This window comes from Lycorma delicatula, chromosome 8 (genome assembly GCF_047948215.1).
Source record: "Lycorma delicatula isolate Av1 chromosome 8, ASM4794821v1, whole genome shotgun sequence".
NCBI lineage: Eukaryota > Metazoa > Arthropoda > Insecta > Hemiptera > Fulgoridae > Lycorma > Lycorma delicatula.
Window position 1 is genome coordinate 82,350,901 of NC_134462.1, and position 17,473 is coordinate 82,368,373.

At 26.7% G+C, this 17,473-nt stretch overlaps 1 protein-coding gene across 2 annotated transcripts in view; it reads left to right on the plus strand.

The window, feature by feature from the left end:
• Positions 1–17,473, plus strand: part of LOC142329258 (homeobox protein araucan-like) — a 496,188-nt gene that overhangs the window by 461,811 nt on the left and 16,904 nt on the right. The window lies entirely within an intron of this gene.

Here is a 17,473-nt window from a genome sequence, read left to right on the forward strand (position 1 = left end):
TAAGAATGTAATTTTCAAAATTAAAATATTTATTCTCTTGTATTTTATATTTTTTTAATTAAATATAATAATTAACTTAATAAATGTATAAAATTATTAAAACGGTATGATATATAAAAAAAACTATATGGATCGAGAAATTTATAATCTAAACATTAAATCATAATTAACTTATATGTAATTTATTTAAGTTTATTTTCCTCTTGATTGGATAGAATTAAATATAATAAAAGGACATATTTTATTTAAAAATATATTCTTTATTCATCTCTTGGGTTAACCAATCAACAATACAAACTTATAAATTAAATTCCGTACATTTCACTTAGAATTATCTAAGCCTCCTCAGGTGACAACACACATTCATACACACATCATGCAGAATTCTGAAACGTAATGAATTTAATTTATAAGTTTGTATAGTTGATTACTTAACCCAAGGGATTAATAAAGAAAATATTTTTAAGTAAAATATTTCTTATTTTATATATATATATATATATATATACGCTTAGCAATATAGCAGATCTATAGCAAGAGAAGGGAAAGTATTGTAATAGGTCCAGTTTGGGCATATGAGGTTTTCACCGTATCTTTACGTTTTGACACCTAAGGAAGACAAAATACCGGATGGAAATTTCCGGACTTTCGTATGTACGGGCACGCGCGTGTGTGCATGTGTGCGCTGCGGTGTTTCATACCTTATATCTCTAGACCTACACGACCGATTTTGACCAAATTACTTCTATATATGGAGCATTGATGCCAATAAATTTTCAACTTAAAAGGTCAAGGGAATGAGGCTGTAGAGCAAGGTCACCCTCAGTATCTCGAGATTTCGCCTGATTAAGGTCATATTTTTTTTTAGACACGTTTGCTAACAATTAAAAAATAACAATAATTACAACAAAATTGTAATTATTGTTATTGAACTAGCAGTTAATGATGTTAAAGAACAATTTAGATTCGGAGTAACAGTACAAGGTGAAAAGATAAAGATGCTACGATTTGCTAATGATATAGTAATTCTAGCCGAGAGTAAAAAGGATTTAGAAAAAACAATGAACGGCATAGATGAAAATAAACAAGAACAAAACGAAAGTAATGAAATGTAGTAGAAATAATGAAGATGGACCACTGAATGTAAAAATAGGAAGAGAAAAGATTACGGAGGAAGAAGAATTTTCTTATTTGGGAAGTAGAATTACTAAAGATGGACGAAGCAGGAGCGATATAAAATGCCGAATAACACAGACGAACGAGCTTTCAGTAAGAAATATAATTTGTTTACATCAAAAATTAATTTAAATGTCAGGAAAAGATTTTTTTGAAACTATACGTTTGGAGCGTCGCTTTATATGGAAGTGAAACTTGGACGATCGGAGTATCTGAGAAGAAAAGATTAGAAGCTTTTGAAATGTGGTGCTACAGGAGAATGTTAAAAGTCAGATGGGTGGATAAAGTGACAAATGAAGAGGTATTGCGGCAAAAAGATGAAGAAAGAAGCATTTGGAAAAATATAGTTAAAAGAAGAGACAGACTTATAGGCCACATACTAAGGCATCCTGGAATAGTCGCTTTAATATTGGAAGGACAGGTAGAAGGAAAAAATTTTGTAGGCAGGCCACGTTTGGAATATGTAAAACAAATTGTTAGGGATGTAGGATGTAGAGGGTATACTGAAATGAAACGACTAGCACTAGATAGGGAATCTTGGAGAGCTGCATTAAACCAGTCAAATGACTGAAGACAAAAAAAAAAAAAAATTGAAAAATCGCACTTCCACTCCAAAAAAACGCTCTAAATAAATTAGTGGCTAAGTGAGTATAGTGGGTCATTAGTACTCATTTTCACCACAAGAAGCACTAGTGTAGCACTGACGTACAACTGCTGTAGTCGCCTCTTTTTCTCTTTTCTGTTAAGCTTCCAGAACCACCGTAAGGTATTATTTCAAAGGATGAATGAGGATGATCTGTATGAATGCAAAATGAAGTGAAGTCTTGTACAGTCTCAGGCCGACCGTTCCTGAGATGTGTGGTTAATTGAAACCCAACCACTAAAGAATTCCGGTATCCACGACCTACTATTCAAATCCACATAAAAGTCACCTTTACTAGGATTTAAACCGTAGAAATCACGACTTCAAGCTGATTAGAATTCAATAAATGAGTAATATTTAAAGTGTAAAAAAGTATTTAAAGTGCCCGCTAGTACTGCCACATTTGCGCAAATGAAATAAGGTATGCGCGCATATATGTATATATAGTGGTATACGTTTTTGTTATAACAATCCTTTGTTTATGCATACTTAATAGTTGGAAAAGATAACATCAAATAAATTAATTTATTTTTTAAATAAATTTTGTAATTAATCCAGATAAATCATAATGATATTATGATTACCTATTCTACTTACTATTATTACCTATTATACTTTTTTTTTACGTAACATTAAGAATGTTAAAATTTTAGAAAACGATCACGAATAAAAAAGGTAACAAAATTTAATAAAAAGATTTAAAAAACCCATGGAAAAAGAAGTATATATAATAATAATAATAATAGAGCCGATCTTTAACAAGCCTCACTTGTTATCGCCTTGTCTAACTCCTTGTTGAAAACCCCGTTCCGTTATTGTACTGTCAATCTTAAGTAATAAGCAAGATTGTTAATACAGCTATTATTATTATTGGCTTGTTACTGCAATGACTACGCGTTAATTATATTTTATATTCAAATATGGATCATTAAACTGCATTATTTAAATTTAGGTTAAATAACTAAATGCCATGATAAGCATATTTAAAAAAAATAAATAAAATCTTTAAGCCTGGCTGTATTATTATTTTTTTTATTATTATAAAATAAAAATGAAGGTTATTGAAATATAAATTAAATGTATTAATATTAGAAAAATTATAATTTTAATTTTTTTGATTTATTACCTGGTTGGATTTTTAATTTATTTTATTATGGTAATTTTTAACACTTTTAAATTAAGTTATGATCGTATCTGCTTAATTAAATATTAAAAAAAATTATCCTATCAAATCATAATAACGAATTAACATAAAGAATAATTAACATTTTTATTTTGCTTGTTTATATTGTTAAAAAAAAATTATAAATTAATTGAAACGTATTTCCCGGTATGAATTTATGAAGGTCCACGCATAGATAAGATTTTAAGAAGGGCAATAAAACAATCGTACATTAATAAAAACATATTTTATTTATTATTTAAATGTTATCAAATTTAATGACGACAGTGCGAACTACTAATCGAATCAATGGCTTAAAAATATTTAAAAAGAACGTATATTATATTTAAAAAGCTAATTAATCATAATGAATATTAAATTTTAGAAGAAATCTAAGGAAAGACCAAACATTTCTGTCAATCACCGACAAATTTTATATTTAAAAATAATAAATCGATAATCAATTATGAAAGAGAACAAATAAAAAAGCTGCATGATCTCTGTTAGCGGTAGTTTTTACACCGATTAGGGACTTCAAGAACTAAGTTATTTGAAATATGTTTTTATTTTAATTTACTTTTACCCAATCTTTTTCATAGGATATAGAGGAAGAATTTGATAATTTATTAATCTATTTTTTGTTTTTTTTTTTAATCGAAAACCAATCTTTTTTATTTGTTCGAGATAAACAAAAAAAACTACTCGGTCAATCGCAACCAAATTTTTACCCATGTTCCTTGACATAACAGAGAAGGTTTTTAGATATATTTAATCTCGAAAAAAAAAAATATGTAGTAGTGGAAATTTGCCGGTTGAAGCGCAAACTTTAATGAATTGAATTAATGAACTGTGAACAGTGAGTTTCCTGTTTAACCATAATGGGTTTCCCGTGGGGACTGTATGTGAGGATAGAGTTGTGAGGTATGTTCGAGCACTTCGTGGGATACATTACTGGTAACAAACTGGGTGCCCCTGGGCCGCTGTTTTGGGAAGTGCAATGGGGATGTTCTTATAATATCTCTGCAAAAACCGTCCGATTTTCAAAATTCAAACGGGGTATTTGTCAGTAAGTTGAAGGCTAACTTTTGTACGCATCAGGTACGTTTTCGATCTAATAGATCACATTTATTCAGAAATGTTTTTGTATATAAAGTTTGGTGAAGCGCTGTGGGTAGATGGGAATGGAAACCGAAGCAAGCTCTGCAGGTGTTAGGAAGCCGGTCTCCCTGGCAAATTGGGAATGGCGAACGAAGCGAGCTCTGCGACCATGGGATAGGCTCCTTAATTCCGAGGAATCCCTGAGTTGGCTCCGGGATTTTCCTGGGCTGACAGAACCCCGATGGTCCAGGTTTTGGCTAGACGGGCTTGTATTCATTAAATTTTACGAGTATGTAGCCGTTTTCACATTTTTCCAGTATATATTTCTCAAAAGAATATTTTCTTTTTAATACAATTTTAAATTTATAAATTATATTTTCTCTTCGTATTAATATTAATATTTATAGATTTATTTAATTATTTTTAAACAGTTTAAAATTATTTTTGTAAAAAAATTATTTGTTTTATACTGACTGGAGTAAATTAATTTATTTTGTAAGATATCTCTTAATTTTTCTTATAGGCTCTTTTAAAGCATCTAATTAAATTGATTTCTCTGAATGTAGTGATGTTTATTATACAACCGATTTTTGTGGTGAACAGAATGAAAGTGTCTTATATAATGTTGAATACACCTGTAGAGCATTTGCTGACGTGCGACAGTAGCGTCATTTATCTATTTAGCTTGTTGAAGAAGACCATTTTATTCCTTAATTTTTTGAATAACATGAGATGCTTGTTAAGTCTAAGAATAGGTGCTTAATTTCCTGAAGTAACTCGTGCTTCATGTCATCTCGCTCACAAACCGTTTAAGATGTCACTTAGCTTACATAGTCGTTTATAGAAAATTAAAATTCAATTAAATGTTTCGGTCAGAGTTCATTCTTTTCTTTTTTAACTGGAAATGAACCTGATATTTTGTTGTTGAATAAATGAAAATAATTGTTATTAATAATATGAAAATCGGTACAATCATTCTAAAAATATTGAATTAAAAGGCAAGGGCACAAAAAATAATAAAAACACAAAAGAAAATACCATTCATAAAATAATAAACTTTTCTTGGAATAGTTAGTACATCCAGCCCCCATGGCGCGAGTGGCAGCTTCTCTGCCTTTCATCCTGAGGTCTCGGGTTCGAATCTCGATTAGACATGGCATTTTCACACGCTGAAAAATTGCCATTTCATCTCATCCTCTGAAGCATTACCGGTGGTCCTGGAGGCTATAAAAGAGTTTACGAGTACGAGTGGATGAAAATAATTTGAAATTGTGTTTCCTTTTATTTGTTATACGTATTTTTAAAGTTTCTAATTCGATAATTATGCTATCGTAAACAAAAAACAATAAAAAAAAACTAAATTTTATTTTATTATATAAATAATTAAGGCTTTTAACTTTATTAAAAAAAGTAATTAAGGCAGATTATAATATTAAAAAAAACAGGATTTTAAAGAATCATTTTCCAAGTATTCCCAAAGTTTATTTATTAAATTATTATATTCAAGTTATATGTATCACGAACTACGTACATTTTATTTTAAACATATTTAAAATAGGAAGATGTTTTATCCCTTTTAAAGTAAAGAAACAAAAAATATGATGTAGCTAGAAATATGGTAATAAATTTTGAGTATTCCCCTCCGCCCTAAAAGTATTTAACAATACAAAATTTATAAATTCATAGAAAATTTAACTGGTATATAATACGAAATAATTCAGTAATACCATCAATAAATAACGTTTGTTTATTTTTAATTTTATCTATAAAACTTTTTATTAAGTAAAAATCTTACAAGATTAAATCTTTCAAGATATCTAGAATAAATATACCGGTACAATTTAAGAGAAATTTATTTTATATCTGTAACCAAGATAAATTATTGCTATTAATTAAACATACATAAAATAATGTCTAGAAGTTTAATACAATTTCTTACTAATTTTACTTCGGTAATTTTTTATGTTCGTTTTTTTAATAAGAAAAACGAAGAAAATAACAAACATAGTAGTTTGATATTGCTTATCTATTATGTACTATATATATATATATATATATATATATTTGTACCTAAACAACTTATGAATATTCATTTAACGTCTTATCTTTGCTTAAAGCAAATAAAAGTTAGATCATGTGCACAGAGTAAATAAATAAATAAATTTTTAATGGTTCAAATAAATTTTGATATTCCATGTGAATTAGAAATAGCTATTTAATGTTGGAAGAAAAACTCGATTTTATTTCTGTTTACATTTGATAAGTATTTGTAAAACACGAAACACATTAATTAAATTGTTTATAGACTTACTGTACAAGCATTATTTGCAATAGAATGACTGGTAACGGATGATTAAAAAAAAATTCTTCTTTAAGAGTCATGTAGAAGATATACGTTTATACAGTAATAATATTCTTCATTGGATAGTTGCCCAAGATGTTATACAACACCGTAAACAATCCTTCATACGGTTTTTGTAATATAATAAAAATTATTTGTAAAAATAATATTATACGTAACTTTTTTTTTTATGTTTTCTATTATATAAATTTTAGTTGGTCAATAAAAATATTTAATCGTAAATTTAAGAAAAACCTTACCGTGTACTATTTAATATTAAATCAAACAAAAATACTTAAGATCAAATAAAAAGATAACGTCTCTGTTTAAGTCAAGATAAAATAAAAAGGCAGAACTTGCGATATTATACGTGATATAAAAAATAATTGATAGATCCTTTCAAGTAAAATAATGCAGTTCATCTTCTCGCTATGTAGATTTTTTCTTTCACTGTACTAGTCCGAGTGGATATTATTTTTTATGATATGTAGTTACCATCTTTTTAACTTGTTCAACTGAACAGGTACTAATAATATGAATATTTATGTACCTTAAGTAATATATATATATATATATATATATATATATATATATATTTACATTAAATTATGTTGAAATATAATGTCCATTTTTATCAGATATATAACTTACCCTAATCAAATAATGGTTTATTTGAATGGATCAGATGATATATATTTCGAAGAATTTCTTTATAAATCTCGTCCGGATTTGGATATTCAAATTTGAGATAATTTGATCGAAAAATACAATAATACGATAAATTTGTTAATGCTCTGATGATCCATTATTATCTTTTTTAAAACAAAAGATATATTTAAACCAAAAGATACTACAATATGAAGATTTTCTCAACACTCAATGCTCAGCATGTGTCAATTTTTGGCTTAGTTTTTACTTTTAACTACTCTAGAAACTTTAATTCTTCGTGAAAGATATATGAAATATTAAAGATGTCTGATTTAGCACTACAGATTTTGATATAAATCCAATTAGGGGTCGTTAATTTACATCAAGATATTTTCATAAAATATAATTTTATAATGTATAAAAAATAACAAAATAATTTTTTTCTTTCCCAGCGAAATAATTGAAATTAAAGAAGAAAGTATGATCATGTCAAAAATTATTTATCAGGTTTTTTGCAAATCTTTATGTTTTAGGGTCCAACTAGTTTACCTTGGCCAAAAAAAAAAACATATATATGTATATGTATACGTATGTCACACAGCTTTTGGCGTTATATCTCTCAGGATTGACTGAACCAATTTTCTTCAAATCTAGCTCAAGTATCTTTATATAAGGAACATATATCTTATTTTTAAAAAAAAAAATTGTTAAGGGATGGACAATATTGCGAAAAAACCAATTTCGATTTTCTTCAGAGGTGTTTCAGAGAAAAGTTGATTAATACGAATTTGTCACCACATACAATACATTTACAAATAATCGGAAAGATTTTTTTTCAAAAAAGTTTACACTTTATATATAGACCGATGAAGAAACGTCTACATTTTAATTTTTTTTTTTAAATTATAGATCCCTGACTTAAACTGCAGAAAGGTTTTTTGAAAATTTTCTTTATCTTATTTTTGCCTTTATTGAAGAGGATGTTAGATTTATACAAAAACTTTTCTTATCCAAATTTGTTAAGCTTAACCTATATATCTTCTTAAAAATTTCTTAAAATTTATTCTAAAAATTATAAATTTTGTTTTATGGCTCTATTTCAGTTTTGATTAATACTTGGGAATTTCATGCTATACTTTGCCACATTTTTATATTACATGAATTTAAAAAAAAATTTAACGAAAAATTGTTATTTAAGTTATATTTTTGACACCAATATGAAAATTTATAAACTACCGTTTAAGTTCATTAATCTTAATTATGTTTTTTTGACTTTTTATTAATAATGTTTTTCATTTTTTAATTACAAAATTTTAAATATACAAACAAGGAGGTAGTCCTTTTGTAATTATTTTTAAGAGCTGCAAGTAATTTTCACTAGGGATTTTCAATTGCATGAAAACGAAAAAATATTTTGGATGGTGTTCAATAATTATGTAATATTGACTTCTTACTACAACGCTACACCTTCAAAAAGATCTAAAAAAAATTATTAAATAGATACATAACCTACAGTTCGAAATACAGGTTCATTTATGGACTCATTATAAAGTACATTTGCATTTTGATTTCGGCAACGTATTAAGAAATCTATTGAAAATTGATTTCTTAATACGTTGATTTATAAAGGACTACAGAAAAAAACATACATTTTAGTAGCTAGTACATAATAAATTGAAAATTTATTTTTAAAAATTTAATAAAATGATTAATTAATTAAAAAGCATTTAGTTAATTGGTGATACATACGGTCACGAATAAAAGGTATTTCAGTACCTATTACGGTTGAATTCACTAACAAACTTTTTAACAAAAATACGTATCAGTTACCATTTTGATAAACAAAAACTTTAATAAAATACATAAACTCATTAAAAAAAAAAATTAATACTTGCCGCACTGCCAATCAAATTGATTTTTTTTTAACATGGCCCATTGTTATATTATAGTATTATAATAAATATATAAACCGCTTTCCAACAAATATATATGTAATACACGTCAAAGCGCTTTCAGAAAGTAATTTTCATCGTCAGGTACACACTAAGTTATTGACAAGCCGAATTATTAAGACGAATTATATATATATATATATATATATATATAGTCAATTAATTACACCACTATACATAACAACTGAGACCACTATACGGACAACACGTTCTACGTTGACATAATTTTAACATACATGATGATGTTATATGTACAAAAAAAAAGTTTTATATAATTAATATGTAAAGTCTTGCCGGCTTCCGTGGCGCGAGTGGTAGCGTCTCGGCTTTTCATCCGGATGTCTCGGGTTCAAATCCCGATCAGGCATGGCATTTTTACACACGATACAATTCATTCATCTGATCCTCTAAAGCATGCCTAACGGTGGACCCGGAGATTAAAAACAAAAATGTGAAGTCTTAATTATTATTACATACATAATTACTTAGTGTGTTCCTGATGATGGAAATTACTTTCTGAAAGTGGTTGGACGTGTTACATATATAATTGTTGGTAAACGGTTTTTATATTTATTTTAATGTCAATGAAATTGAAGAAAATTTTCACGCTACACAAAAAAGGAGCAAATATATAGATATCTAATACTATTCAAAATCTGTCGGGAAAATTTTATACCGTTACCAGCAGGTAAAATAATAAAATCTGACAACGAAGTTATGATAATTTCCTGGTATTGGTTATTTAATCTTCTCTAGTGGAAAAATAATTATATTCCTCGTGGAAAAAATTAACTAAGATATCTTTTTTTGGGTGGAGATAATTTATGATGTTTTATCATTATAAAACTAAAAAAAGTATCTTAATATATTTAAAAAAATTAGCATTATACTCGTATATTTAAATAAACCAAAAAATCATAAACTCGGTTTTTGCCTGCTCCCCACCTCCAAAATCACCTTCCAAGAATTTTTTTTGATTTTTCTACGTTTACTATATTAAATGGAAAAAACTAAAAAAATTCTACTGAAAAATAAATGTACGACCAATAAATGTTTACCTAAAATTTTATTTCTAGGATTAAGGAGAGTTAGATAATCAAAGGATTATAAATATATAAAGATTATAAGATTATAAATAGTACACATCATTTAATTATTAATAAATTGGCTGATCTTTCTTTGTTTATGAGTAATTTTATATGTATTTTTTGTATTTTGTGATTGTAATTTTAGTTTTCAATCAGACCTGCCCATAGGCAATAATATTTGCCTCGGTAGGATTTGCTTTGTTTTCTGCATTTTTATTCTTCGTGAATATATCGGGATATGTAAATTTCTATCTGGTAATAAATAAATAAAATAAATTAATTTTTTGGGGATGGATGCGAATTATTATTAGATTCTTAGTATTATTACGAGCTTAATATAAAGTGGACTTATGTTTGCAAAATCTTTAGAAAATTAACCCCAAAGAAAATATGTACTCTATCCATTGGAGAAATTAATCCCAAGGTTTTACCAGCCAGTTGCCCCATATAAACGAGTCTGTAAGACATTTAATCAAAATTGGTTTATCCAGTCATAAGTTATTAAGCTTCAAACAGGTTAACAACGTACCCACCGGGTTGATCTAGTGGTGTACGCGTCTTCAAAAATCAGCTGATTTCGAAGTCCAAAGTTCCAATGTTCAAATCCTAGTAAAGGCAGTTAGTTACTTTTCTACTAATTTGAATACTATATCGTACCGGTATTCTTTGATGGTTGGATTTCAATTAATCATACATCTCAGAAATGGTCAACCTGAGACTGTACAAGACTACACTTCACTTATACATGTCATCCTTATTTATCCTCTGAATTAATGACTGATGGTGGTTCCCGGACGCTAAACAGGAAAAAACTGTCAACGCACTTACATACGTACGTGTATGAACATTACCCTCCATTTTTGTTTTTTGTTTTTGGAGTTCCCTGGATGATGAAACTTCAATAAAGCCCATTTCCCATTTTTTGACTGATTACTTTACGTTCCTTCTTTCAACATTGTTCTAGAACTTTCCTGGAAAGTAAAACATATTATATGATTTTCATCCGTGTATTAATAACAATTTGGATACTCACAGCTAACGAGTAATAATCTAAATATCACCGGCGCGTTTGATAGAATTAAATTTGTTAAAGAAGAAGTTAAGTAATCTTAAACAACTTTTATTAAGTTTTTTTTTTTTTTAATTTACCTTATTCAATTTTTTATGTTCTTGAAATTAAAAGCTTTTCTAATTTTTGTTTTTTAAAAAAAAATAATACAGAGTAAAACTTAAATAAGTAATAAGTATAAGATTTAAATAAGTAATAAGTTTTTTGTTTTATGTATTTATACACAAATAAATTAATTCCTTTTAGAAATAAAGTAAATTTAGATTTCATGCTACCCAATTTTCATCCTTTTAATTTTCTTTACATTTATTTTTAATATCGATTATTCTTTCTTCTTTTAGTTTAAGTTAAAATAACATTTCATTCACATCTGTCTCTTACTATACCAATAAAATCATATGACATGCGAACGGCACAGATGTTTTATTTTCTTTTTACCAATATTCACACCCTTATCCACCTGAAAGGCACTTTACCAACCTCTTTCATGTACATTCTATGTGGATATATGGGAACGTACGTTGGGAATAAACACAATCCTTTTGTACGTACGCCTCTCTATCAACATAAACATCAAATCAATTTGTCCTTCCATTCCCCGTTCTTATGCTTTCATTGTAGATACTCATAGCATCTGTTGACTTAGATTTCAGTATCCTCGTTTGTTCAAATTTCGTTATCCAGTCATTTAATTATCGGGAACGTTATGTCATTAGGAATTTATATATTATTTATTCTTTCTAAAACTTATTTAAAAAAAAAATCTTCCTAATATTGATCTGGTTTTATTAAAATTTTTAAATTAGTGTAATATTATAAATAAAATAAAGTACAAATGGAATTTTATTTATACATTTTTTGAAATCAAAAAAAACTTTTTTTTTTCTTACTCCTCAGTAAGTTAAAGACTATAGATTATAAACCTATCGGTCATATATTTGTATGTTTAATGTACGAACGATAAATTCATAAACCAGTACAACATATTGAACATATACATTCTCATCCAAAAGAAATACGTGCGACGTAAATTATTAATTATATTTTCATAAAAATTCTCTTCAATATTGATCTCATTTTAAATAAAGTTTTTAATTTATTATTAATAAATAAATTTAAAAAATAATATTTTTTTATTATACTTTTTATTATCTCAACCTGTATTTCTAATTATTTGAACTTTTTATTCATCGGACCGTGTCTAGTCCGGATGAACGGAGATATACTATAATTTTTAAAGCTAAAACGTCTTTTCACATTTTTTTCCTAAAAAGATTCTAAATGACTAATAAATTTTACTCATTTTTACATTGCTTTATATAAATTTGTTAATCATGTTAAAAACTGAAGAGCTTTAAAAATAAAATACTTTAAACTTTTTTAAATTTACTACTTAGTTATTTTTATGAAATTCTAATAACTGTCTTCAATTTATGCGTAAAAGCATTGCATGATATTATTTTCTTGTTTTATTTATTAAACTATAACTATGCCTAAAAATAATAATAATAATAACTTATTCAAAGCAGAGAATAATGACACTAAAGATTTTTTTATTGTCTCTACTAAAAATACAAATAAAATATTAAGTTATAAATATATACATAAAAAAAAGGAAGAAGAAAATGTATAAATTTTATTATACGCTACTTAAGAAATATATCCAAGCAATTCAATAGTTGAAAGGTTATATTTAATATAAACCTACAGGAAAGAAATTCTAATCCACGGGAGATCGAACCTAACAAACTGAACTAAACTAAAAGATTACATTCTAAAATGTTTAGTCGACAGCTTAACTAAGAGTAGAAACAAGTAACCGGTTCTGTTGAAACATGTATAGTTAGCGAGATAAGTACGTAAGTCAGCAGCAATATTTAAGAAGCAAGAAATATCAGCAGGAGGATGTGGAAGAGCAACAGCATTGAGTGAGTGAATTTAAAAAATAATTCTAGGAGAAAAAAAAAAACTCGAAAGCGAACAGATAAAAATGAGAAAATGTATTTTTATTATAATTTATTCAATGTTTATACAAAAGATTAACAAATTACTATTAGTCCAAATAACCTGAAGCAGCAGCTGACTAATTAGGTTAATTGGAAATATATAATAATAAACCTATGCATAGCAAATTATATGGACGACATTTGCTTAAATCATTATGGAGATACAAGTTATTAAAATGATAACTGTACCGTAGGAATTTGATACTTTCTTCATAATACCAGGTTGTTGGTTTTTTTTATATAAAATATTCTTTTTTCTCTATATATATATCTTTTCCTCTCTCTCATACTCTCTCACTCTCATACATACACACTCACACACACAAACGCGCACACTTACAAACATACGCTTTAATCATTAAAAATTTGACATTTATTTTATTGGTACCTTGATTTCAATCTTAAAAGAAAATAAATTATACACAGTAATCGAATTTCTCAATTCGTTTGTTAACTTTACAAATGAAATATTTTAATTTTTTTCAAATACAACCTGCTTTCGATTTTTCAGGTCAAATTATCAACCATCCATTGATTTTTTATTTATTTATAGCTAATTTATTGGTTGATATTTTTCTGAATACAAGTTCCTACATATTCCCCAAATAAGATCCTTCAAACAAAATTCCAAAAACATTTTTCTTCCAGATATTTCTACATATTTATTTTAATTCTTCATTATCTGATATATTTTTTTAAAAACATATCTCGCTGATGTTTAAAATACAACAAAAAAAACTTTCAGGAAAATGCATGAAGTAATCATCATTTTAAAATTCAATAAAGCTAATATGAATGAATTATAAAATCAAATTTAAAAATTTTTCACTTTAATAGATCCGTAAGTAATAAAACATATTTCCTAACAGTGTAATGAAATTACTTGTTCAAAACGAAAAAGAAAATATGTAAGGAAAGTTATTTAAATTTTTTATTAAAAGATCTTCCTTTTTCATAATTTCATTCTGAATAAAAAAAAAAAAAATATAAAAAAATTAAAATGGGCTAATGTTAAAATGAGTAAACTAAATTAATTTCAAACAAAACCTACAGTAAAACTAAAATTTCAATTGTTTTAATTTGTACGTCATATTAGAATAAATTCATTCTGGAATTTTCATTAAAAACCAGATATTGCCATTTATTTGTTATTCTGTACTGACTCGATTCGTGATAATGACTAGAAATTTAAGCATTAAGAGCTTTTTTATCAGCTTGTTTTTTACGAAACTCAAAGATAAAAACTTAAACATTAATCGGAAAAAAATTAATTATATTTTTACACGACTGCCCAAAAAGAAGGTGTAATGTATTTAGGGTGTATCTATGTATCTATGGATGTTTGTTCACCTTAGCAGCTGAACGGCTGAACCGATTTAGATATGATCCCGTAATGGAATCGTTACTTACCGGGAGTGTCATAAGCTATATAAATGTGTGTGTGTGTGTGTGTGTGTATATAAATAAATTTAAAAAATATACTAAGAAATCAAAGCTAACCTTTTTATTGGTTGTACATTTTTCAGTAGAATTGTTTTCATTTTCTTATACTTTCAAGTAAACGTAGAAAAATAAAAAAAAAAAAAAAATTCTAAAAAGCTGATTTTGGAAGTGAGGGAGCAGAAAAAAATTAAAATGTAACTTTTTTGGAATTTTTTTAAACCTTTTTTGGTTTATTTAAACTTGTAATGATAATTTTACATTAAATCAACTTAAATTATCCCCTTCAAAAAAAAAAAAAAAAACAATTTTTTTCATATATAATTATTTTTCTACTATATAAGAATAAATAACCAGTGGCAGAAAAGTATTACAACGTTGTTATCAACTTCTTACATCTCCATACAAAATTAAATAAAACAAATTAATTTCTGACAATTTAATTTTTTACGAATTACGTATTATAAATCTTCACAATTTTTTTTTGTTATTAAAAAAAAATTATGTTACATTCAACTCTATAAAAAAAAAACTGTTTTTGAAAAATCGAAATTTATGTGATCACAAAATAAACATAAATATCTTTACTTCCTTGTACGAAGTAAAGGAAGTATTGTGATCGTAAAAAATTTAGGTTTATAGATTTCAACAAAAATATTCATTATGACCATCCTTAAATCCATTTCGACTAGGTTCGGCTTGACGTCTCTACGTACGTACGTGTATCTCGCATAACTCAAAAACGATTAGCTGTAGAATGTTAAAATTTTGGATTTAGGACTTTTGTAACATCTAGTTGCGCACCTCCCGTTTTGACTGAAATCGACTAGACCAAAAATGTCTAAAAAAGCCTAAAATCCAAAACATTTGGATGTTTGACTATTTATTAACTGCAGAAATAAGTCCCTTATTCAGAGATTTTCCACGATCGATCATAAGTAGTACTTAATTTCATTGGTTCCAGAGTTATAAACAAATAAGAGTTTAATTAATGGAATATTTGGATCTTACAAGGGAAAGGAACATCGGTTCGAATCCGATTTCATGTACATATATTTTTTAACTTTTTTTTTAAATTTAAATATATTGATTTATTAATAATTATTAACCTCTTATTGTAAAAAAAAAATACAATAAATAATAATTCAATAATAAAATTAATTTATATTTATTAAATATGAAAAAATTCAGAATTTTTTGTACTTTTCATTTAAATTCAAAAAGTTTTACAGAAGGTAATAATTATTAATAAATAAAAATATTTAAATTAAAAAAAGAAGTTAAAAAAACATTTTTATATGAAGTCGGATTCGAACCGATGTAAATGGTTACGGATCCGATACGTTCTCAGTTACACCACATAACTACTTTAGCGACGTAAAACAAAATTAATATATAAACTAATATAAAATGCTGATACGGACACAAAACAAAATTTGATGTAATATGGTGTCCACCACAATGCAATTTTGTAACAATTTATTAAAGAATTGGAGGATCGTATCTAATTTTCAATTGAAATAACTTTAAATGAAGTGAAGCAAAAAATGTGTATATGTAATTTAATAGGGGTACAAGGTAGTGATGTGGTATCTACATCAAATTTTTTTAATTCTTTTATTACCGGATTACAAACGGTTACTTTATGTAAAATAAAACACTTAAATTCTAAATATATTCGATTTTTTTTTAACCTCACTTGATTTATTAGGGTTAATGTATGTTAATTACGGATACCTGATCGATTATCAAAAGGATACTCATAGAACGTTTGGTGCATAAATTATTACCGGAAGTGTATTTCCTTTGTTTTTTCAGTATTTCCGTAATTTTCATGAGCCATTAGATTTTAATGATGAAAAGATATAAAATAGTGATCCAATCAGATAAAATGTTTAGGATACATAAAATGATGTTATTATTGCTTTCAGGACGATTTGATACCAGTTCGCACTTTTAGTAATAATTTTGTTAAACGATCAATGGCTTTGACAAAGTCTGTAACTGAGATGAAGCTACGTAGATATAAAAGTGGGTTTTTAACTTAACTACCTGACTACAGTAGAAGGATATAATATATTTAGATAGCATATTGGTTTACTTTTTTGTACTTCTGTAATTTCAGAACGGGTACATCGATTTTCATTAAATATTTATCAAACGATTTCTTTCATCTGGTTGGATGAAACAAAATAAGTGAAGGTTTAAAAACACAACTGTTCGAAATTCATCAAGTAATAAGAAAGCATTGGAAAAATGGAATAAAAGTATTTTATGGATGTACGTTATAAAGTTCCGCTAAATCATTACAAATATAAAAAATTATAAACTTAATTAATAAAAATAAATGTGTTCATTTATTCCTGTGGCTGAGAAGTATCGAATTTATTTTTAAACCCGAAATTCTGGACTCGATTCTCGTCAGGTACGCATTTTATAAATTAAGCCAAACATTTTCATACTATCTAATAGATTGGCATTAGAAAGAGCATCTTCTGTAAAAATATCGCCAAATGCTACCCGCCTAATAAAAAAAAATATAGAAAAAGTAAATTTAAAAAAAGTCTTTATTTGCGTAATTTATTAATTGTCGACGGAAACGTGTTGTTTACTTGTAGACTGGAGTTTTCTGCAAATCTTTAGCATAACATATTTGTATCATAAATATACGATATTTTTATATAATTCAGCAGATTACCTCACGTAAAAAACTTGTTTTTTTCTTCAATTTTATACTTTCTATCTACTTTCATTGGTTTTTACAAATACGAATACTATCTGCTAAGCAGTTTTGTTGTATCATCCTTTCATAAAAAAACATTGAAAAATTTTACGAATTTTAGTTAAAAA